Source organism: Tamandua tetradactyla, chromosome 20 (genome assembly GCF_023851605.1).
Source record: "Tamandua tetradactyla isolate mTamTet1 chromosome 20, mTamTet1.pri, whole genome shotgun sequence".
NCBI lineage: Eukaryota > Metazoa > Chordata > Mammalia > Pilosa > Myrmecophagidae > Tamandua > Tamandua tetradactyla.
In genome coordinates this window covers 53,355,896-53,381,419 of record NC_135346.1, presented here as the reverse complement: position 1 = coordinate 53,381,419, position 25,524 = coordinate 53,355,896, and the positions used below count along the sequence as shown (strand labels likewise).

Below are 25,524 nucleotides of genomic sequence, written 5' to 3'. Positions count from 1 at the left end.
CTTAAAACTGTAAACTTGTAACTTATTAAGTTCCCTTCTTAAAAGCCATTCCATTTCTAGTATATTGCATTCCGACAGCTTAACAAATAAATATAGCTGGCAAGGCAGCTTCTAGAAGTGTTCACCCAGCAGAGCTGCCCAAGGCTCAGGGTCTTGGTTCCTGTTTAGTCCCTAGGTGTATTTATATTTAATATTTTTTACATAAATACACAGAAATAGAAAATATAAACTGTTTATGGTTGAGGAAGCAAGAGAACTTGGCAAGAAGCCAGAACTGGAAAGGTCTGCTCAAGACAATTTGGCCTCCTCTTTAACCCCTTTGGTTTCAGGCTTCTCCTCCATGGTTTTCTCTTATTCTATAACTTCTTTCTTCTCTTCTGGGTCTTTCTCTTTTTCAGTGTCTGTTTTGAGTCTTGGCTTTTTTGAAGTTGAAAGAGTTCTTGCGGCTGCCCTCTTCCTCCTCATCAGAGTCAGAGAACTCTTCCTTACAGGCAATTCATTTATCAAAGGAACAGATTGAGATGTGCTTGTCAGGGTCCTCTTTATCCTCATCAGTGCTCTCCTCCGGGATGGCACCCTCGGGTATCTCTTGCATTTGGACCCCAAGCATGTGGGGCAGCCTTCTCAGATTCTCAAACAGTCACTGTTTGATCTTCTCCAAGTACCCATTAGTTCTGTGTTGGTCATATTGGAAGGACTGATGTGAATTTGAAATATGGTCCAAAGTATTCAAAGTCATCATTGTATGGAAGCTTATTTGGGATCTCTGTGCCCAAGGCCACAGCTATTTCATATGTCCAGCACCAGAGGACATTATGAATGGTGTAACCACCTCCTCTCATCATCAGCAGAGGCAGGTTAGAGCTCTTCACAAATTCCACATACATGGCATGCCTTTTGATGGTCAGATTGAAACAACCTAACTGGTCCCCAGACAGGGAGTCAGAGCCATACTCTAACTTGACTGCACTAGGCTGGAACATCTCCATTACTTTGAATATGACCAGCTTGAAAATGTCCTCAAAAGGACTCATCACCAATCCTGTCTTGGAACAGGTAGTTAACAGCAAAATATTTGCCTTTACTAGTGCCAATATCCTGTAGATCCCCTATTCTTGGGAAGTATTCTCCATATTTATGAAAGGACACAGTCATGACTCAGTCTGTGGTATAGAAGTCCTCTTCCATGCCATCGCTGCGGTGAATGTCAGTGTTACTATGCAACACCCTGTGGTGATACTTTAGCAGTTCCAGGATGGCCAAGATGGTATTGATGTAACAGAAGCCAGATGCCTCAGACTTCTTTGCATGATGCAGGCCCCCAGTCTAATTCACAGTGATGGCTGTCTACTGCTTATTAAGTTTCACAACTTTCCACAAAAGCATCAGTAGATAACTGACAGAACTCAAACAGGCCATCAAATACTGGACAGTTTTCATCAATGCTGAATCTCTGCATCTGCTTGCTGTATTCAGACATGTTATCTCCACAAATAGAGTACAAGAATTTACTATAACCATCACTGTGGTACTTGGTCATCTCCTTAGCATTGGCTATATGGGAACAATAGATTTCCATATTTCAGTAGAGACCATAATTGAGATGCAAATTGTGAGTCATGTGGATTTGATGGGCCTTTATTGGGTGACTTTGTCCATAATGGTAATTTCCAACATCCCTGTCATAATAGTAGCAGACTTTCCTCCTGGTTCCCTGAGTCTGTGCCATCTTGCTTGCCTCCTGCCCCTTCCATCAGTCAGTCCCAACAATGCACTCATAAACAACCAACAAGTCAAAGAAGAAATGACAAGGGGACTTAGGAAATATTGAGGCAAATGAAAACAAAACACGGCATACTTAAATTTATGGAATGCAGTAAAGGCAGTGTTGGGAGGAAAATTTATAGCTCTAAATGCTATAAGATGAAATATTATAGTAACCCCACCTCACACCTGGAAAAATTAGAAAAAGAAGAGGAAAATAAAGTAAATGTGAGCAGAAGGAAGGAAATAGTAAATATTAGAGTGGAGATAAATGAAATGGAGAGTAGAAAAACACTACTGAAAATTAATGAAATAAAAAATTGATTCTTCAGTAAAACTGACAAACTTTTTAGACACACTGATAAAGAAAGAGAGAATTGCAAATAACTAAAGTAAAAAAATGAAAGGAGCTATTGACCCCTCAGAAATGAAAAGGACTATAAGTGGCTATTGTGAACCAATGCATACCAACAAATGTGATAATGTAATTAGAATGGACAAATTTAGAAACACATGTTACCTAAACTCACTCAAGTGAATCAATAAGAATGAAAGAGATTGAATCAATAATCAAACACCTCCCAGTGAAGAAAAATACAGGACCAGATGGATTTGCTATGAATTTTACCAGACATTCCAAGGAGAATTAATAACAGTCTTGCTCAACCTCTTCCAAAAATTGAAGAGGAGAGAATACTTCCTAACTCGTTCTATGAGGCCAACATCACCCTCATATCAAAGCTAGATTAAGAACACCATAATCCATGTGAATACGGATGCAAAATCCTCAAGAATTACTAGCAAAGTGAATCCTTTTTTTGATTTTCCTTTTTTTATTTTATTATCCTTTTAATTATTTTAAGTACATTAAAATAATTATAAACCATGAATAAATGGGATTTACCCCGAGTATGCAAAAGTGGTTCACCATAAGAAAATCAATAAATGTAATACATTGAATTAACAGAATAAAGGGGAAAACACACAACCATCCCTACTGATGCAGAAAAGGCATTTGACAAAATCCAGCATTACCTCTTTTTTTAAAATTTTTAATTTAATTTAATTTTTTTAAATACCAAAAAACACCAAACAAACATTCCTGTTTTGATCATTCCGTTCTACATATAATTCACAATATCATCACATAGTTGCATATTCATCACCATGATCATTTCTTGAAACATTTCCAGCATTACTTCTTGATAAAAACACTAAGAAAAATAGGAATAGAAAGAAACTTCTTGAACATTATAGAGGGCATATATGAAAAACCTATCACTAATATCATACTCAATGCTGAAAATTCCTTCTAAAATTAGAAACAAAACAAGAATGCCAACTGATACCACCGTTATTCAACACTGTACTGAAAGTTCTAGCCAGAACAGTTAGGGAAGAAAAAGAAACAAAAGGCATCTAAATTGGAAAGGAAGAAGTAAATCTTTCCTTATTTGCAGATGATATGATCCTATATACCAAACATCTTGAAAAAGTCCACAACAAAGTTCTAGAGCTAATGAAATAAATTCAGCAAAGTGGTGGGGTACAAGATCAACACCCCCAAATTAGTAGTGTTTCTATACACTAGTAATGAAAAACTGAAAGAGGAAGTCAAGAAAAATTTTCATTTATAAAAGCAATGAAAGGAATCAAATATCTAGGAATAAATCTGACCAAGGATGCAAAAGACTAGTAAGCAGAACATTATGAAACATTACTAAAAGTAATCAGTGCTGTTAATTAAGTTCATAATGTTGTGCTACCACTACCACCATTCAATTACCAAAATTTTTCCATTGTCCCAAATAAAGATTCTGTACATTTTAAGCCTTAACTCCCTACTCCCATCCCATTCCTTGATAACCTATATTCTAGATTCTGACTTTATGAGTTTTCTTATTCTAATTATTTCATATTAGTGAGCTCATAAAATATTTGTCTTTTTGTATCTGACTTGTTGTTACATGTTGTTACATGTATCAGAACTTCATATCTTTTTATGGCTGAAAACTATTCCATTTTGTGTATGTAGCACATTTTGTTTATGCATTCATTTTTGGTGGACACTTGGGTTGCTTCCATCTTTTGGCAATTGTGGGTAATGCTGCTATGAATATCGGTGTGTAAATATCATTTTGAGTCTTTGCTTTCAATTATTCTAGGTATTTATGTAGAAGTGGGTTTGCTAAAGAATGCAATATATCAGAAATGGATTGACTTTTACAAAGGGGATGGATTAGGTTGTGAATGTACAGTTCTAAGGCCATGAAAATGTCCAAATTAAGGCATCAACAAGGTGATACGTGGACTCTGAAGAAAGGACGCCAGCATCTGGAACACTTCTGTCAGCTGGAAAGCCATATGCCGGACCTCGTTCCTGGTTCATTGCATTCAGCTTCTGTTTCCAATGGTTTTCTCTCTGTCCTGCGGGTCTTCTCTTAGCATTTCCAGGGCGAACACTGGATTTCATCTCTTAGCTTAGCATCTCCTGGGTGCTTTTTATATCCAAAATGTCTCCCTCTTAAAGGACTCCTTTTTTTTAAGAGTATTAAGACTCCTTTGAATGGGTGAGGTCACATCTCCATGGAAACAACCTAATCAAAAGGTCCACCCAACAATAGGTCTGCCCCACAGATAGGATTAAAAGAACATGGTTTTCCTGGGGTACATAACAGATTAAAACCAGCACATTGGGTCATATGGTAATTCTATGCCTAACTTTCTAAGGAATTGCCAAACCATCTTCCACAGCTGCTGCTCCATTTTACATTGCCACCAGTAATTAATAAATGTGCCTATTTCTGCACATCTTAACACTTAAAATTTTTTTTTAAATAGTAGCTATTCTAGTGAGTGTGAAATGGAACCTCATTTTGGTTTTGATTTGCATTTTTCTAATGGCTAATGATGTTGAGCATCTTTTCATGTTCTTTTTGGCCCTTTATATATATATATTTGAAAGGTGTCTATTCGAAGTTTTTGCCCATTTTAAAATTGGGTTGTTCATCTTTTTGTTGTTGAGCTGAAGGGATTCTTCATATTTTCTTGATATTAAAATCTTTTTGGATAAGTGGTTTCTAAATATTTTCTCCCATGCTGTCATTTTACTTTCATGATAAAGGCTTTTTTTTATTATTAATTAAAAAAAATTAACTAACACAACATTTAGAAATCATTCCATTCTACATATACAATCAGTAATTCTTAATATCATTACATAGATGCATATTCATCATTTCTTAGTACATTTGCATCGATTTAGAAAAAGAAATAGACAACAGAAAAAAAAAATGATAATAGAGAGAAAAAAATTTTAAAAAAATTTAAAAAAAACCAACTATACCTCAGATGCAGCTTCATTCAGTGTTTTAACATAATTACATTACAATTAGGTAGTATTGTGCTGTCCATTTCTGAGTTTTTGTATCCAATCTTGTTGCACAGTCTGTATCCCTTCAGCTCCAATTACCCATTATCTTACCCTATTTCTAGGGTAAGGCTTTTGATGTGCAAAATTTTAAGATTTTGATGAGGTCCAATTTATCTATCTTTTTCTTTTGTTGCTTGTGCTTTGTATATAAGGTTTAAGAAATTATGGCCCAACTCAAGGTCCTGAAGTTGCTTCCATACATTTTCTTCTAGAAGTTTTAATAGTTCTAGCTCTTATGTTCAAGTCTTTGACCATTTTGAGTTGATTTTTGTGCATGGTGAGAGGTAGAGGACCCTCTTTTTTTTTTTGCAAATGGGGATACACTTTTCCCAGCACCATTTGTTAAATAGACTATTCTTTCCCAATTAAGTGGTCCTTGTCCCCTTTTCCAAAATCAGTTGACCATAGGCCCAACTGTGCCCTGGCTCCATGCTGCCACTGCTCCAGCCCATGGAGAGGTCAACTGGGTGGGCTTGTATTAAACTGAAAAGAAGTTAACCCTGTATGATGACCTGGGAGTGGAGACCAGTGATTCAAACATAGAAGTCTGGTCCAAAAACTTTAACTTCTGCAGTCTCAGCTTCAGATGAAGAAGGCTGCTCTCACTCAAGCAAAGAGCCAGCGGATAAAACAGTGTACTGTCCTCACCCCAGTGATCAACCTGTAGCAGGGTAACTCTTCAAATGACCGGCCAATTGTGGGTACACTACCCTATGTGGCAGCCAGAATAAAGAATCCTGTTCCCAGTGGATTTTCTGCAGGAGAAGTTTGGATTTCCTTGGCTGGTGAATACGACCCAATGTTTCCTAATGATTGTGAGAAAGTAGTGACGTGCCAAAGAGAGGAATGACTAAAGACAGCAGAGGCTGGAAAGACAGAAAGAAATTGAAGAAACAGGAAAAAAGACAGTAAGACAGACATGAAGCCAGTGGGTTTTCAAGGTGACCAGAGCCAGATTCTGATAAATCTGAAGGTTAAGAGTGAGAAAGGAGGAAAAGAAGTATAGGCGGAGCTGCCATCACACCACCTGCTTCTCTTGTAGAGAAAAGCAAAGAGTTACCTTGAGATTTTCCCTATGAAGGGGATTCAAGACCTCGATCACAGGCTTCCAAAGTGGCTACTCCTCCCCCAGTGTATGAAGAACAAGACAGACCCAGGTCCCCAAACAGGACCTAGAAACTCCTTGCTAACAGGGGTGGCACAGTAGCACATAAAATCATGCAGAAGGATGGCTTCTGAGAAGGCCAGGGTCTAGGGCAGCACGAGGAATCAATTTTTGAACATTTAATTACTCCAAAATTAAAAGAAAAAAAGAATATCCAAAATATCCCAAATCTCTTATCACTCCCTGTTATTCATTTATTTATTTGTTGTTATTTTCTTACTCATATGCCCATCCATTGGGTAATGGGAATGTCGGTCACAAGGTTTCTGCTAACACATGGTCACACCATAAAAGCTATATAGTTATACCATCATCATTAAGAATCAAAGCTGCTGGATTACAGTTCAACAGTTCAGGTATATCCTTCTAGTGATTCTAATCCACTAAAAACTGAAAAGGGATATCTATATAATGCATAAGAATAACCTCCAGAATGACCTCTCAACTCTATTTGAAATCTCTCAGCCACTGAAACTTTATTTTGTTTTATTTCTTTTTCCCTCTTGGTCAAGAAGGCATTCTCAATCCCTCAGTGCTGGGGCTAGGCTCATCCCTGGGAGTCATGTCCCACATTGCCAGGGAGATTTACATTTCTTGGAGTCATGTCTCATGGAGACAGGAGGATAGTGAGTTTATTTGCAGAATTGGCTAGAGAGGCCACATCTGAGCAACAAAAGAGGTTCTCTGGGGGGTAACTGTTAGGCATAGTTATAAGTAGGCTTATAATTATTCCCTTGCAGGAAAAAATGTCATACGGGCAAGCCTGATGATTGAGGGCATGGCTTATTAAACTGGTAGTCCCTAATACTTGTGATGCTATCAGGAATTACCCAGGTAAGGAAGTTTAATATTTCCATATTTTTCCTCAGTCCCTCAAGGGGATTTTGTAAAAACTTTTTATTTTTTGCCCAAATTACCTTTTGATTTTTTTAAATTATTTATTTATTAAACATAACAACATATAAACACAAACATTCTTACCATATGATCATTCCATTCTACATATATAATCAGTAACTCACAATATCGTCACATAGTTACATATTCATCATCATGATTATTTCTTAGAACATTTGCATCAATTCAGAAAAAGAAATAAAAAGAAAACAGAAAAAAAAATTCATCCATACCATACCCGTTACCTCTCCCTTTCATTGATTATTAGCATTCCAATTAACTAAATTTATTTTAACATTTGTTCTCCCTATTATTTATTTATTTCTAATCCACATGTTTTGCTCATCTGTCAATAACGTACATAAAAGAAGCATCAGACACAAGGTTTTCACAATCACACAGTCACATTGTGAAAGCTATATCATTATACAATCATCTTCAAGAAACATGGCTACTGGAACACAGTTCTACATTTTCAGGCAGTTCCCTCCAACCTCTCCATTATACCTTAACTAAAAAGGTGATATCTATATTATGCATAAGAATAACTTCCAGGATAACCTCTCAACTCTGTTTGGAATCTCTCAGCCATTGACACTTTATTTTGTCTTAATTCGCTCTTCCCCTTTTGGTAAAGAAGGTTTCTCAAACCCTTGATGCTGAGTCTCAGCTCATTCTAGGATTTCTGTCCTACATTGCCAGGAAAGTCCACACCCCTGGGAGTCATGTCCCACGTGGAGAGGGGGAGGGCAATTGAGTTTGCTTGTCATGTTGGCTGAGAGAGAGAGGCCACATCTGGGCAATAAAAGAGGTTCTCTTGGGGGTGACTCTTAGGCCTAATTTTAAGTAGGCTTAGCCTATCCTTTGCGGGGTTGAGTTTCATATGAACAAACCTCAAGATTGGGGGCTCAGCCTATTGCTTTGGTTGTTCACGCTGCTTATGAGAATATCAAGAATTCCCCACTTGGGGAAGTTGAATTTTCTCCCTTTCTCACCATTCCCCCAAGGGGACTTTGCAAGTACTTTTTTTATCCTTTTGATATTTTGGGATATTACATTAACCATTACAAAATAATATTCCCTATTCAAAGTTCTGTGTAACAGTGTTGTTTGAATAAACTGGCAATACAGGTTAAATTAGATAGTATGCTACAGAAAACATACATTTCAGACAAAATAAACATCTCTTCCTTTCATCTCACTCAGAAGTTGAAGTTTTATAATATAGCCAATATCATCCTTTGCCATGTATTCTGATTTATCTTGGTCCTAACCAGATCAGCTTCATTCATATCTCTAATTGAAGTCTGATCTCTTTTCCAACTTCTTTAACAGTTACTGCATGGGGTAATGCTGACTTTCAGAACTGTGGAATGCTAACTGAGTCAGGTGTTGATCTTAAAACCCACTACTTTGCCGAAATTGTTTACTAACTCAAAGAGTTTTGCTGTGGATTTTTTTTGGATGTTCTGTATCTGATAATCTGCAAATACAGAAAGTTTTACTGCATCCTTTCCAATTTGGATGGCTTTTATTTCTTTTTCATGCCTAATAGTTTGGGCCAGAACTTTCAGTATCATGTTGAATATCAGTGGTGACAGACGGCACCCTTGTCTTGTTCTTGATCCTAGACAGAAAGCTTTCAGTTTTTCACCATTAACTGATGTTATTGATGGTTTTTCACATATGCTGCATTAGTTTGCTAAATGCTGCCAGAATACAATGCATGGAATAGCTTTTTAAAAAGGAATTTATTAAGTCACAAGTTTATAGTTCTAAGGCCATAAAAATGCCCAAACTAAGGCACAAGAGAAAAATACCTTGACTTAAGAAAGGCCAATGTCTGTCACTTGGGAAGGCACATGACTGGTGTCTGCTGTTCCCTGTTCCCAGTTTCACTGCTTCCAGCTTTTGATGCCAGTGGTTTCTTCTCTGTGATGATCAGGTTCATGTGTCAACTTGGCTAGGTGGTCGTGCCTGGTTGTCTAGTCAGGCAAACACTGGTCTGTCTGTTGCTGTGAGGACATTTCATGGACTTAAATCATGACCATGTTGGCTGCATCCACAGCTGATTGCAATCAGATAAGGGAAATGTCTTCTTCAATGAGTGATGCTTAATCTAATCCCCAGAAGGCTTTTAAGGAGGATTCAGAAGAGACAACCACTCTTTCTGCTTCAGCCAGCCAGCCTCTCCTCAGAGTTCATTGAAAATCTTAATTGGATCTGCCAGTTCATGGCCTACCCTACAGATCTTGGACTTTTAAATCCCCATGGTTGTGTGTGACACTTTTATAAGTCTTATATTTACAGATATCTCCTGCTGATTCTGTTTCTCTAGAGAACCCTAGCTAATACTCTTTAAGCATCTGTGGGCATTCACTTAGTTTCTCCTGGGCAAAACTCTGAGTTCTGGGTTGCTTAGCATCTTATGAGAAACCACATGGTGACATCTGCTGGACTCTGCATCTCCAAATGTGCACATCTAGGCATCTGCTCTCTGTGTTGGCATGTCAAGCTTCTCCAAAAGGCACCTGCATCTTTGTCAGATCTGAAGCAGCTGTTCTTCAAGCATCTGAATCTGAGGTTTCTCCAAAATGTTTCCCCTTTTAAAGAACTCTAGTAAACTAATCAAGACCCACCTTGAATGGGCAGAGTCACATCTCCATCCAATCAGAAGTTCACATCAACAATTTGGTGTCACATTTCCATGGAAACAGACCAATCAAAGCTTCCACCCTAAACAAAATAGGTCTGCCTCCACAAGATTGAATTAGGAAAGAAAACATGGTTTTTCTGGGGTATACAACAATTTCAAGCCAGACTATATGCCCTTCATCTTGTTGAGGAAATTTCCTTCTATTTCTAGTTTTCTCAGTATTTTCATCAAGAACAAGTGCTGGATTTTGTCAAATGTTCTTTCTGTATCAGTTGAGATGGCTTTTCTCCTTCATTCTGTTAATGTGGTGTATTACATTAATTGATTTTCTTCTTTAGCACTATCCTTGCACACCCAGGATAAATTACATGCAATCATTGTGAAATCTATTTCTCTAGTTATTATTTTATTATGTTGTTAGATTTGACTTGTTAGAATTTTGTTGAGGATTTTTGCATCTTTATTGATAAAAGATATTGGTCTTTAATTTTATTTTCTTGTGATGTCTTCATCTTGTTTTGGTATGAAGGTGAGGTTGCCCTTCTAGAATGAATTATGAAATATTCCCTCCTCCTCAACATTTAACAGAGTTTGAGCAGGATTGGTGTTAATTTTTCTAGGAATGTTCGGTAAAATTCACCAGCAAAGCCATCTGGTCCTGGGCTTTTCTTGGTTGGGAAGTTTTTGATTACGGATTCAACCCAATAGTTACTGGTTTCTTCAGATCTTTTGTTTCTTCTTTAGTTGGTGTATGTCGTTTGAGTGTTTTTAGGAGTTTGTCCACTTCATGTAGGTTATTTAATTTCTTGGCATACATTAGTTCAGAGTATAACTTTATAGTCCTTTTTATTTCAGTAAGGTTATTCATAATGTCCCCCTTTTCATTCCTGATTTTAGTCAGTTGTGTCCTCTCTTTTTTGCTTCATCAGTGTACCTAAAGGTTTAAATTTTTTGGCCTTTTCAAAGAATCAACTTTTGGTTTTGCTGATTCTCTTTATTTTTTTTTTTTAATTTTCTATTTCATTGATCTCTGCTCTAATATTTGTTATTTTCTTCCTTTTGGGTTTAGTTTGCTTTTCTATTTTTCTAGTTATTCCAGTTTTGAGGTTAGATCTCTGTGCTGGTTTGAAACTATTATGTACCCAAGAAAAGTCTATGGTTTTTTAATCCAATCTTGTAGAGGCAGACCTATTGTTGGGTGGGACTCATTGATTAGGTTGTTTCCATGGAGATGTGACCCTGCCCATTCAAGGTGGGTCTTAATATGTTTGCCAGAGTCTTTTAAGAAAGAGATGAAACCAACAAAGGACACAGAAAGGTCAGACTGAAATTCCCTGGGAGATGCTAAGCAAAGACCCACAGGAACTGAAAGAGCTAAGAGAGTGCATAGAGAAGTTGAGAGATAAAATTCAATTTTTGTCCCAGAGTAGCTAAGATAAGGCCCATCACAAACAGAGAGAAAGCCACTGGAATCAGAAGCAGAAAGCAATGGAACCAGGAGCAAGAACCAGCAGGCGCTGGCCACATGCCTTCCCAGATAACAGAGATCTCCCAAATGCCAGTGGCTTTTCTTCAGAAACCAGGTAGTATCTTGTTGATGCCTTAATTTGGATATATTCATTGCCTATAAACTGTAAATTTGAAACCTAATAAATCTTCCTTTGCAAAAGCCAATCCATTTCTGGTATATTGCTTTCTGGCAGTATTAGCAAACCAAAACAGTCTCTCATTTGAAATCTTTCTTCTCTCTTAATGTAAACATTTAGAACAGTAAATTCCCCTCTTAGCACTGCTTTTGCTGCAGTCATAAGTTTGGTATGTTGTATTTTAATTTATATTTGCTTCAATTTATTTCCTAATCTTGTGGTTTCCTCTTTAGTCCACTGGTTGTTTAAAAGCATATTGTTTAATATCCATGTATTTGTGAATTTTCAAGTTCTCCCTCTATTATGCACTTGTTGCTTCATTCTATTTTAGTCAAAGAAGATACATTTTATGTTTTTAATATTTCTGAATGTATTGAGCCTTGTTTCATGACTTAAAATATGGTCTATCCTGGGGAATGATCCATGTGTCCTTGAGAAAATTGTATATTTTGTTGTTATGGGCTGAAGTGTTCTATTTTTGTCTGTTGGGTCTGGTTGGTTTAGAGTATCACTCAAGTCTTAGTATTTTCTTATTGATCTTCTGTCTAGATGCTCCATCCAGAGTGTAGCATTTTAAAAAATTATTTTTATTGAGAACTATCCACACATACAATCCAACCATATTTACACTCAATGACTCACATTATCATCATAGGTGTGTATTATTCACTATGATCACTTTTAGAACACTTGCATCACTCCAGAAAAAGAAATGAAAAGAACTCATACATCCCATACTCTTTACCCCTCCCTTTCATTGACCCACAGTATTTCAATCTACCTATTTTTTTTTATTTTCAATTTTTTTATTCTTTTGGCATCTGTAGACTCCAGGAATCGAACCTGGGTCTCTTGGCATGTCAGGTAAAAATTCTACCACTGAGTGACCCTTGCACTGCCCCAACCTACCTAATTTTTATCTTTTATTTCCCCCTATTATTTATTTATTTTATTAAATTTTTTTTTTCAGAATGTAGTATTTTTAGCTAGTTTCTTTTGGGAGCCTGGAACAAGTAAGAGAAGCTCCTTTATACTGCTGTGTTCTTATAGTGCTCTCTTCTGAGAAAGTTCAACACTGTGCTGGCTGGCAGAGGAGAAATGTTTATAGGGTCCAGTTCCTGTACTCAAAGCATGGCACAGAAGGGTGAATTTGGAGCTGAGAGGCTATACATTGATAACAGGCACACATATATATTGCTGCAGAAAAATTAATGTATTTGATTATAGGGTGCTGTCTTAGACCACTGGAAAGTTACAATGTACATACGGTATATGCACCATCTTGTTTTCTACGATCTAAAAAAATCTGAATTCTGAGCAAATCTGGCCCTCAAGGTTTCGGTTAAGAGATTATTTATTTTATTAAATTTTTTTTTTCAGAATGTAGTATTTTTAGCTAGTTTCTTTTGGGAGCCTCTATTCATTGTCTACTGCTGTGAAATAGATTATGTTAAAATTTAGCAGCTTAAAATAAGAAAACCATAGTCTCTGAGGGTCAGGGATCCAGGGATATCTTATATGGGTGTTTCTTGCTCAGGGTCTCTTATGAAGTCAAGATGTTGAGTGGCCTGCAGTCATTTGAAGGCTTGGCCTGGGCAGGAGGATTGAGTGGTTCAGTCACAAGTCTGGTGATCTGATGCTACTGGTTGGCGGGTGACTCCAGTTTTTTATCACACGTATCTCTCTGTAGGTTTGTTTTAGTGCCCTCATGACATGGCTACTTGTTTCCCCCAGAATGAGTCATCCAAGAGAGGAGACCACATTGCCTCTTAATGTCACACACCATCACTTCTGCCATATTCTCTTTTCTTAGAAATAGTTTTTTAAATCCAGCCCATATTCAAAGGGAGAGGAATTAGGCTTCATTTTTTTGGAAGGTAGGAGTGTCAAAAATTTGTGGACATATTTAAAAGTCCCCACAGATCAATAAAGAATACCAACAATAAAGAGAAATAGAGTTCAGGTTCACAATTCTTTATCCACAACCACATCCAAGATGCTGTGCAAACTGTACAGTTTTTGGCTTAGTCTGGTACCAGATTTGGTGGCTAAAATCTGGCCCAGTATGAAGCTATTTATATTCTTTATTTATACTACTTAGTGTGAATATTCATATTGTATCATTCAGGGTTGAGGTAGGAGACGGAAATCACACTGGTAATTTGAACAAGGATAATTTAATATAATGAATTGTTAACTACTTACAGGAGATTAAATATTAAAAAGTAAAACAATTCTAAAGAATATACAGAAATAGCAGATACAGGGAATAGCTATTACCTTTAGGGCTGAGTCAGAGTACCTAAGAAAGAATAAATTGGGAGAGTCTCTAACCCCAGGCCCCATCCTAAAGCTGAGATTTATATCTAACTGCACAGAGCATGGGGATGGCCCACAAGTTGGTGAAGTTTGCTGAAGTGCTACTGGTCAGGGTTGGGAAGTAGGAACCTGCCTGCTGGATGTCAATGAACTCATTGAGAAGCTACCCTCCGGAAGTGCTAGACACTTATGTGTATGTGGGCATGTGTGAGGAGTTGGTCCCATAAGCAATTTGCAGCCATGTACCAGAGGCCAGAAGGAAAAGATAACACCCTGGAACAAGTAAGAGAAGCTCCTTTATACTGCTGTGTTCTTATAGTGCTCTCTTCTGAGAAAGTTCAACACTGTGCTGGCTGGCAGAGGAGAAATGTTTATAGGGTCCAGTTCCTGTACTCAAAGCATGGCACAGAAGGGTGAATTTGGAGCTGAGAGGCTATACATTGATAACCGGTACACATATATATTGCTGCAGAAAAATTAATGTATTTGATTATAGGGTGCTGTCTTAGACCACTGGAAAGTTACAATGTACATACGGTATATGCACCATCTTGTTTTCTACGATCTAAAAAAATCTGAATTCTGAGCAAATCTGGCCCTCAAGGTTTCGGTTAAGAGATTGTTGATCTGTATCTTTTTGTTGTTAGCATGTCTTGTAACAGATAGCAGCGCTATCTGAAAAAGTGAGGGAAAACATACCTCCAGTTTTGCCTTTGTCTGTAACCAAGTCTAATCACTTCTGGCATCAAGCCAGTAGCAGTAATAACACCTAAGCATCTGAGTTCTTGTGTGTGAAAGGAGAGTGCAAGGTGATAAGATTTTGCTCAGCTTATCTCTCTCATAAGTTGGGTACAAATGCTGTCATATGCATGATCTTTTTTAACTTTTTTTTTTATTGTGAAATATAACATAAATACAAAAAAAGCAATAACTTTCAAAGTACATTTTAACAAGTAGTTATAGAAAAGATTTCAAAGTTTGGTATGGGTTACTATTTCACAATTTCTGGTTTTCCCTTTTAGCTGTTCCAGACACTGGAGACAAAAGATTTATCAATATGATTCAGCAGTCAGAATCATTTCTTAAATCCTAATTTCTCTGTTATAACTCCTCCTTCTCCTTTGATCCCTCTCCCAATCTTTAGGGATATTTGGGTTATGCCATTCTAACTTTTTTGATGTTGAAAATGGGTGTTGACAACATGGGATAAGGGGATGGAACTGATTGTTTTTGGACAGATTGGCACCTCTGGCTTTTAGGACTTATCTGGCCTGGAAACCATTTGAAGTTTTTGGTCTCTGAAAAGGAAATTTAGTGCGCACAACTTTCGTAGGATCTCAGAGAGCCCTAGGTTTTCTTTAGGGTTATCAGGAATGATTTTTGTTGGAGTTTGGCAAACTGTGGCAATTAGCAACATCTAGCTGAAGCTTTCCAAAGAGTAGCCTCTGACTCTATTTGAAATCTCTTAGCCACTGATACCACATTTTGTTAAATTTCTTTTCCTCCTTTTGTGGCATTGTCAATCCCACAATCTCAGGGCTAGGCTCATTCCTGGAAACCATGTCCCACATTGCCAAGGAGACTCACACTCCTGGACATCGTGTCCCAGTTAAGGGGGATGGTAATGATTTTCCTGATAAAGTTGGGCTTAGAGAGAGAGAGGCCACTTTTCAACAACATCAAAAGAGGTTCTCTGGAAGTAATCTTAAGTATATTATAGGTAGGCTTAACTACCTATAATATATAGAAATAAATTTAATAAGCGCAAGCCTCAAGATCTAGGGCTTAGCCTATTGGGAGTTGCTAGTGTTTGAGAAGTATCAGGGGTTTCCCAGGTGAGAAAGTTTAATAGTTCCTTATTTTTTCTCCAGTCCCTCAAGGGACTTTGCCAATACTTTTTAATTATCTGCCCCACATACTCTAGGATGTATCCAGGTATTACATTAAGCTATACAGAATTATAAGCCCTCGTTCCCATTCTAGGCTGCATGTATTTGGGTTGTTAGATTGTGCACTACAGAAAATTTAGGTTTTGAACAAAATAAAGCTCTCTTTCTTTGGTCTCATACAGTAGGGGAAGTTCTAAAATACAGACACTATCATCTTTTACCCTGTATTCTGAGTTGCCTTAGTCCCAACAAGATCGGCTTCATTGCTGTCTCTAATTGAAGACTGATCTCTTTTTTAGTTTCTTTAAGAGTTGCTGTATTTAGCAATGTTGACTTTCAGAGTGTCACACAGGCACCCAAAGTTCCAGGAAATACCAGGTTATACACGTATTGCACAGCATGTCAGAATCTAGAAATAACACTTAAAGGTTAGGAATGAATGTGACTGCTATACAAGCTTACAATCTAAGCTACAATTTTTTTTATAAGTATTTTCTAAAAGAGACCATGCAATATTTGTCCCTTCATTTCTGGCTTATTGTGCACAACATAATGCGTTCAAGGTTCTTTCACCTTGTTGCATGTCTCATGACTCTGTCCCTTTCTGTAGCTGTACCATATTGCATCATAGGTATACACCACAGTTTGCCTTTCTGTTTCTCAGTCATTGTATCCTTTAGTCACCCTCCATCCATTGGGCATCATCTATCCAATTTATTTTAACTTATGTCTCCCCTAGTGTTTATTTTTTATCCATATTTTTTACTCATCTGTCCATACGCTAGATAAAAGGAGCATCAGACACAAGTTTTCATAATCACACAGTCACATTGTAAAAGCCATATCTTTATACAATCATTTCAAGAATCAAGGATACTGGAACACAGCTCAACTGTTTCAGATACTTCCCTCTAGTCACTCTAATACACCATAGTCCCAAAAGGGATATCCATCTAATGTATAAGAATAACCTCCAGGATAACCTCTTGACTCTGTTTGAAATCTCTCAGCCACTGACACTTTGTTTCATTTTTCTCTTCCTCCTTTTGGTCAAAAAGGCTCTCTCAATCCCTTGATGCTGGGTCCAGGTTCATCCTGGAATTTCTGTCCCATGTTGCCAAGGAGATTTACAGCCCTGGCAGTCATGTCCCATGTAGGGGGAGAGGGGTTGGGGGTCGTGAGCTCACCTGCTGCATTGGCTTAGAGAGAGAGGTCACATCCAAGCAACCAAAGAGGTTCTCTGGGGATGACTCTTAGGCCCAGTTTTAAGTAGGCCTAGTTTATCCTTTGCAGGAGTAAGCACCTCAGGGGCTAACCTTAAGATCAAGGGCTTGGCATATTGACTTGGTTGTCTCCACTGTTTGTGAGAATATCAGAAATTCTCCAAATGGGGAGGTTGAATGCTTTCTCCTTTCTCCCCAGTGCCCCAAGAGGACCTTGCACATACTTCTTTATTCACTGCCCAAATTACTCTGGGATATATAAGGGCATCATACTAACCTGGACAAACCAACAAATTCTCACGTCCTATTCAAGATTCCATGTACTTATGGTGCTCAACTAAACTGACCATACAAATTAGGAAATGTACTACCCAAAATATAAATTAAAAAAGAAAAACTTTTATTGTAAATAACAAACAAACATACAAACATTCTTGGCATACAAACATTCTATACATGGTGTACTATTGGGGGCTCACAATATCATCACATAGTTTATTCATCACCATGATCATTTTTTGAACATTTGCATCTCTCCAGCAAAAGAAATAAAAAAGAAAAAAGAAAAAACCCCACACATGCTGTCATGGTCAGGTTCATGTGTCAACTTGGCCAGGCAGTGGTACCCATTTGTCTGGTTGGGCAAGTGCTGACCTGTCTGTTGCAATGAGGACATTTCATATAATTAAATCATGATCACATTAACTGCATCCATTTGTAATCAGCAAAGGGGACTGTCTTCTGCAATGAGACAATGCAAAAGCGCCGATGAGACGCTTGATCTAATCACTGAAAGCCATTTAAGGAGGATTCAGAAGAGACAGGCTCTCTTCCTGCTTTGGCCGGCAAGCCTCTCCTGTGGAGTTTGTCCAGACCCTCCATCAGAGTCACCAGCTTCACAGCCTGCCCTGCGGATTTTGGACTCTATTTTCCCACAGTTACGTGAGACATTTTTATAAATTTTATATCTATGGATATTTGCTGCTGATTCTGTTTCTCTAGAGAACCCTAGCTAATACAGCTTGGTACCAGGAGTGGTTCTTAAGAAACAGAATCTTAAAAATGGATTTTTGCAATTGGTTTTCCACTCTGACTGGACTCAGAGGCACTAAGGACTCTGATTCCTGTAATTAGAATGATACTGCCAATCCATGGGTTGAGCTGGCAAAAAAGATAGTCAAAATATCACCATTGGATTCTTCTAATGCTTTGCTTGTACAAAGCCAGGCTCTGGGGAATAATGCTTTTGACACCTTTACAGAGTTTTGTGGAAATAAGAGGTATAGAGATGTTGGCTGGTTGTTGTTAGATACACTGTATACATTAATGAGTGAAAGGGATGGGCTTAAGCCTTCAAATGAGGAGTTTACAAGCCGTCTGACAGATATAAATGCTTTTATGAGTGTCTGGAAGGAAAATCTTATTTCCTGTAGCCATAGACTTGAGATCTCCGAAAATCAGATTATTATTGTTAGAGTAGCAACTTTACAACATAAACTGAAATCTCAATCTTGCATGGTGTCTGCTGATAAAGTGAGGGCATTGATTGGAGAGGAGTGTGACCCTGAAAAATGGGATGGCAGCATATGGATTGATAATGATGTTGGTGGAGAGGTTGAAACCCTAGATCATGCTGAGTCTTCTCTAGATAACACTGTAATAGTCTGCCCTGAGGACATAACCGCCCCATCACTCCAGCCTGCCCTGAGGAGTTGGCCATCCAACCTCCACGTGAAGGGATTAGCCCTAGAGTGATTAATCAGGTTTCACCAGATGAAACTGCAAATGAATGCCCTGAAGCAAATGGCTTGGAAGATACTTCTAATTCTTTTTATGACCCAGCTCCATCACCCCTCATTTCTTCCAGACCTATAACTAGACTAAAGTCCCAACAGGCCCCTAAAGATGAGGTACAAAGTATCACACATGAGGAGGAACGTTATACTCCAAAAGAACAGTGTGAGTTTTCCAATTTATATAGACAAACCAGGGGAATATGTGTGGCAATGTATTATAAGGGTGTGGGATAATGGTGGGAGGAATATAAGGCTGGATCAGGCTGAATTTGATATGGGCTCAATAAGCAGAGAGTCTGCATTCGATTTTATAGCATGAAGGGTGAGAAAAGGCATTAACAGTTTGTTTGGATGTTTGGTTGAAACATGGATCAAAAGGTGGCGACATTACCTGAAGTTGAAATGCCAGAACTTCCCTGGTATAATGTAGCTGAGGGGATCCAGAGGCTTAGAGACATAGGAATATTAGAGTAGATTTATCATGCAAAGCCTGCTCTTATACCCCAGGAATGTCTGGAGGATGCACCTTTTACCAGAACAGTGAGAAATAAATTTGTGAGACTAGCACCGTCATCCCTGAAGAGCTCTGTAGTTGTACTTCTCTGTAGGTCAAATATTAGTGTGGGAACTGCTGTCACTGAGCTGGAATCCTTAAACACAATGGGGATGACTGTCTCCCAAGTTGGCAGAAGCCAGGTGGCAGTACTTAATTGTCAAAGACAAAGTGGGTGTGGCTATAAAAATAGACAGCAGACTCAAAGCAGCAGTCAAAATAATCTGACTCACTAAGACTTGTGGCATTGGCTAGTAAATCATGGGGTACCTAGAAGTACAATAGATGGGCAGTCTACTAAAATCTTGTTTAAGCTGTATAAAGAGTGCTCGATCAAGTGAACAGAAGTCTAACTTGAACTACAAAAACGGAGAGTCACGGCCCCTTAATCAATTTCCAAACTTGAGACAGTTTACAGATCCAGAGTCCCTTGAATGAGGGTGAGGCCAGGTCCCTTTAGGGGAGGGCCCTGTTACACTACCACACATTTATACTGTTAATCTTCCTCCAAGATTTCCCCAAGGAGACCGATGGCCTTTTACCAAGGTAACTCTGCACTGGGAAAAGGAAATGATCAGATATTTCAGGGATTATTAGACGGTGGTTCAGAAGTGACATTAATTCCAGGGGACCCAAAACATCACTTTGGTCCACCAGTCAGAGTGAGGGGTTATGGAAGTCAGGTGGTATTTTAGCTCAGGCCCATCTTACAGTGGCTCCAGAGGTGGAGCCACTGTAAGATTTGGACCCATTCTGTAGTTATTTCCCCAGTTCCAGAATGCATAATTGGAATAGACATACTGAGCAACTGGCAGAATCCCCACATTGGCTCTCTAACTTGTGCAGTCAGGTGGGAAAGGCCAAGTGGAAGCCATTAGAACTGTCCCTACCTAGCAAAATAGTAAATCAGAAGCAATACCAGATTCCTGGAGGGATTGCAGAGATTGCTGCCACTCTTAAGGACTTGAAGGATGCAGGGGTGGTGATTCCCACCACATCACCATTCAACTCTTCTATTTGGCCTGTGCAGAAAACAGATGGGTCTTGGAGGATGACAGTGGACTATTGTAAGCTCAACCAGGTAGTAACTCCAATTGCAGCTTGAGCAAATAAAAACATCCCCTGGTACCTGGTATACAGCTATTGATCTGGCAAACTTTTTTCTCAATATTGAGAAAGGTTTTTTCTCAATAGCTGTTAGTAAGGGCCACCAGAAACAGTTTGCTTTCAGCTGGTAAGTTCAACAATATACTTTCACGGTCCTACCTCAGGGGTATATAAACTCTCCCGCCCTACGTCATAATCTTGTCCGCAGCACCTTGATCATTTCTCCCTCCCACAAGACATCACACTGGTCCATTATATTGATGATATCATGTTGATTGGACCTAGTGAGCAGAAGTAGCAACTATTCTAGACTCACTGGTAAGGCATTTGCATGCCAGAGGATGGGAAATAAATCCAGTAAAAATACAGGGGCCTTCCACCTCAGCGTCCACTGTATGGTGCTGTTTCTCCCTTAGCCAGGATCCATGGGTCCAGGAATCAAGGGGTGGAAATGGAAGTGGCACCACTCACTATTACTCCTAGTGATCCACTAAGAAAATGTTTGCTTCCTGTCCCTGCAACCTTGAGCTCTGCTGGTCTACAGGTTTTAGTTCCAAGTGGGGAAGTGCTCCTACCAAGAGAAACAACATTGATTCCATTGAACTGGAATCTAAGACTGTCACCTGGTCACTGGGCTACTCATGCCCCTGGATCAACAAGCCAAGAAGGGGATTACACTACTGGTTGGGGTGACTGACCCTGACTATCGGGGGAAATAGGACTGCAACTACACAATGGAGATAAAGAAGAGTTTTCCTGGAATATAGGAGATCCCCTAGAGCATCTTCTAGAACTACCATGCCCTGTGATTAAAATTAATGGAAAATGGAAACAACCCAATCCAGGCAGGACTACCAATGGCTCTGAAAGTTCAGGAATGAAGGTTTAAGTCACCCCACCAGACAAAGAATCATGGCCAGCTGAAGAGCTTGATGAGGGTAATGGAAACATGAAATGGGTAGTGGAAGAAGGTAGTGATAAATATGAACTATGACTACATGATCAGTTACAGAAAAGAGGACTGTAATGCTGTTTTGTTCATGTTATAGTATTTAAGTTGTAAGACATCAAATTTAAGGATGAATATTACCCAAGGACTTGAATCCTATTCTGGGGAGATTTGATGTTTCCAGTTATACACAGGACAGTTGAGTATTGTTAGGTAAGGAAAACAAGTGTCTTTTATTGTTTTCTGTTTAGAAATTAAGTATGGTTTAAGGTGATGTATATAGCTGCCAAGTTGAAAAGGAGTGGACTGTCATGGTCAGGTTTATGTGTCAATTTGGCCAGGTGGTGGTACTTGTCTGTCTGGTTGGGCAAGCACTGGTCTGTCTGTTGCTATGAGGACATTTCATATAATTAATTCATGAACACATCGGCTGCACCCATTTGTAATCAGCCAAAGGAAGTGTCTTCTGCAATGAATGATGTTTGATAGAATCACTGAAAGCCTTTTAAGGAGGAATCAGAAGAGACAGGCTGTCTTCTTGCTTTGGCTGGTGAGCCTCTTCGGTGGAGTTCATCCAGACCCTTCATTGGAGTCGTCAGCTTCACAGACTGCTATATGGATTTTGGACTCTACATTCCCACAGTTACATGAGACACTTTTATAAATTTTATATCTATGGACATTTGCTGCTGATTCTGTTTCTCTAGAGAATCACAGCTAATATACATGCCATACCTCTTACCTGTCCCTCTCATTGACCACTAGTATTTCAATCTACTCAATTCACCAAAATATAAATTTTGCACCAAATAAACATCTTTCCCTTTGGTCTCACACAGAAGTTGAAGTTTTAAAATATGGACAGTATCATCCTTTAACCCTGTATTCTGATTTACCTCAGTGCTGTCCAAGTCAGCGTCAAATCTCTACTTGAAGTCAGAGTCCTTTTTCAACTTTTTAAACAGTTTCTGTATGGGATACTGCTGACTTTCATAGCTTCAGAGCTCTAATTCTGAGTCTCAGGTGCCATAAATACCTGGTTTCTGGGAACCATCAGGTTATAAATATTGTTGAGTTCAGTATCTCAGAATTTAGAAATAACATTTACAACTCGTGAAAATATGTGACTGGTGTAAGAGCTTACAATCTAGGACACTTTACAATAGGCTCCAACCTGATAACCCATGCTCTTGACAGCAGTTCACCAAGTTTTGGTATCATAGTCAGTCAGTACGAGTGAGGTATGATAATATTTGTCTTTCTCTTTCTGAATTTCACTCATCATACAGTTTCCAGCATTTATTCACCTAGTTGCACGCCTTTCAACCTCATTTCTTCTTGAGGCCATTCAGTACTTCGCTGTATGTATATGCCCTGGTTTCCCCTTTCATTCCTTAGTCATTGTACCCTTAGGTGCCTCCATCCATTGTGGATTGTGAGCACTGCCACCATATACACCAGTGTGCAAATGTCCACCTGTGTCCCCATTCTCAGTTCCTCCAGTATATACTGAGCAATGGGATTTTAGGATCATATAGCAACCCCACCCCTAGCCTCCAATGGAACTACCACACTGCCCTCCAAGGGGCTGTAACTCTCAGTTTTCCTACCAACAGTGAATAGGTACATGTCTTTCTCCGCATTTTCTCTAGCATTTATTTCTCTCTGTTCATTTTTATTCACACATCATACAATCCAGTCTAAGTGTATAGACATGCCTCGTAAGGTACCATATGATTTTAATAAAAGGTCAGAAATCTTTGGTTATATCCACTGCAGTTCCGATGCCAGGGTTTGCAAACTCAAGATACGTAAATTAGCCAAGTATGCTGATAGAAGACCACAGGGAGTGGTGGTGACTGTGGAATACTACAGAGTACATGTTTCATATAAAGAAGGTAATTTTTACCTAGGCCCTGCAAGATTGTTGCCATGCAGATTCAAGAGTGAGATTATAAGTTTTCACGAGAGGATAGAAATTTAGATTTTTAAAAAGTATGAGATTGTCGAACTTTAAAATAATAAAAAAGCTTTTTAGGATAAATAAACATATGAGAGGATTGCATTCGGCTTGTGACTCCTGCCATATGCCTTGTGTCCTAGGTTCTGTGGCAGGAGCTAGGTCCTCAGAGGTCTTAGTTGGTAGTTACACTGGTGGCCTCCAAAGAACCATGCTTTTTTGTATTCACACACTGAATTAGTCCTTTCCCACATGGCTTTGGGCCTGGCCATATGACTTGCTTTGGCAAATGGGGCATTAAAAAGTATGGTACAAGCAATGGATTGATAAGCATCTGCTCATTAGGGCTTGCTTTCCTGGAAGTAAGACATCACGCAGTAAAGAAGCTTGGGCAAGATAATGAACATTAAGAAGTCATGTGGAAAAGAGAGACCCTAGAAGATGAGTAGCCATTCTGAATGAGCTCCTAGCTGAATGCAATGTAACAGCATGAGTAACCTTAGCTTCCACCATGCAGAACACAAGCATTGTCTGGCTGAGCCCAGTCAACCCACCCTGTTGTGGAAAATAATAAACCATTGTTATTTTAAACCACCAAGTCTTGGGGTGGTTTGTTATGTGGCAAAAGGTAACTGAAACAGAAATCATTAGTTTTAATCCCCTTGTTTTACTAATGAATATCCAAGACCCTGAAAGGGAAAGGGAACGGGTAAAGTTCATACAGCAATTTAATGGCAATAACTTTCCAACCCTGTGTTCTTTCTTCCTACTGCTTTTCTTTTAGCGGTTGGGGAAAAGCACCAGAAAAGAACTGTGAAACTTCAAACCCTAGCCGCAGGGAATTTAAGTTGTGTCCTGCCTGCATGCACACAAATTACTGTAATAACTTGGCCCTTGGAAAGGGAGAAATTCTTAGGTCATCCAGGCCCCTCATCTTACAGCTGTAGAGAATGCAAAAACACTGGAAAAGGAGAAAAGCAGCCTCTGATACTTGGAAGCTGGCCTAGTATAATTAGCAGGCTATAATGTTACTAGATGATAGCCTGGCAGTCCCAGCTAGGTCCTGTGCTCTGTTGAGCCTAAACAATTTCACAGAACATCAGCATCAGACAAGGCAATTCTGTGATTGTGTTAGATCAAGACAGAAACAAGACCACTCCATAATCATGCCTGAATATAGGTAAAACAAGAACATTATCCAAACCACAAAAATGACTACACAGCTTCCATCTTGGCTAATATGAGGGTGGGCGGTTTCTTCACCAATTACAGCTTTGGCCTCCGTCCAGTCTTCCCTCCTTCCAGCTTAGATTTATTGAGATGCACAGTCACAGAATTAACCCCATTTCTTGATAGCATCTAATTCTGAGTAAAGCCCCAGTTTCCTTAAACCTCCCCCCAAATCACCTAACACAACTCTTCCTGAGAAGCCCTGCGTTTTCCCAACTGTGTGCAGGCTCCTTCGCTGTGACTAATAAACCCAACTTGCTTAACTACGATTGAGTTCCTGATGGCCTTTGGCTGGAGAACACCAACACACCTGACAAAGTTCACGCAGACTTGGTGGCAGAGTTCACTGGAAGGAGTCTCCAGGTTTTCAGCTATGTTCCTTTCTTCAGCATCATTCTTTTGGTTCCTGTGTCTGGCCCCCAGCCCCGTGCCCGCCCCCCCTTCCCACCCCCACCCCCCGTGACATTAAGCTCCATGAAAACAGGATGCCATGTTCATGAGCTGATTCCTAGTGCCTAGGGTGGGGCCGGCAGAAATTGGTTGCTTAAAAAAATATTTTCTGAATGAATGAATGAAAAGAGGTGCTCAATATATATCTCCCAGCTCCTTTCAGTTCGTGTTGTATACGGATGGCACCACAGCACATCTCATAAATCTCCTTGTACTGAAAGAAATCTCCAAATCCCTCACTTCTCGGAGGACTATGCTCTCAGAGCTTCCTTCCTCGTCTAAGCTTCTCTCGCACACCAAGCCCTCCCATAACTAACCCCCGAGGCCAGCATCCCTCCTTAACGCGTCTTAGAATCATTCTGTCTTCAGCATCTGCCCCTACCACCGCCCACACCCGCGGCTCTACCCAGGCGTCCAGCGGGCACTGCGGCCACCGACCGCGCATGTGCGGAAATCGGCCGCTCACGCAGTTTCTCTGACAAGTGAG

At 39.2% G+C, this 25,524-nt stretch overlaps 2 pseudogenes; one reads left to right on the top strand and one right to left on the bottom strand.

Moving 5' to 3' along the window:
- Window positions 1-288: 288 nt before the first annotated feature.
- LOC143664607 (histone deacetylase 1 pseudogene) lies at window positions 289-1,729 on the bottom strand (annotated as a pseudogene).
- A 3,632-nt stretch (window positions 1,730-5,361) lies between these two features.
- Window positions 5,362-25,523, top strand: LOC143664344 (splicing factor 45 pseudogene; annotated as a pseudogene).
- Window position 25,524: the final 1 nt, after the last annotated feature.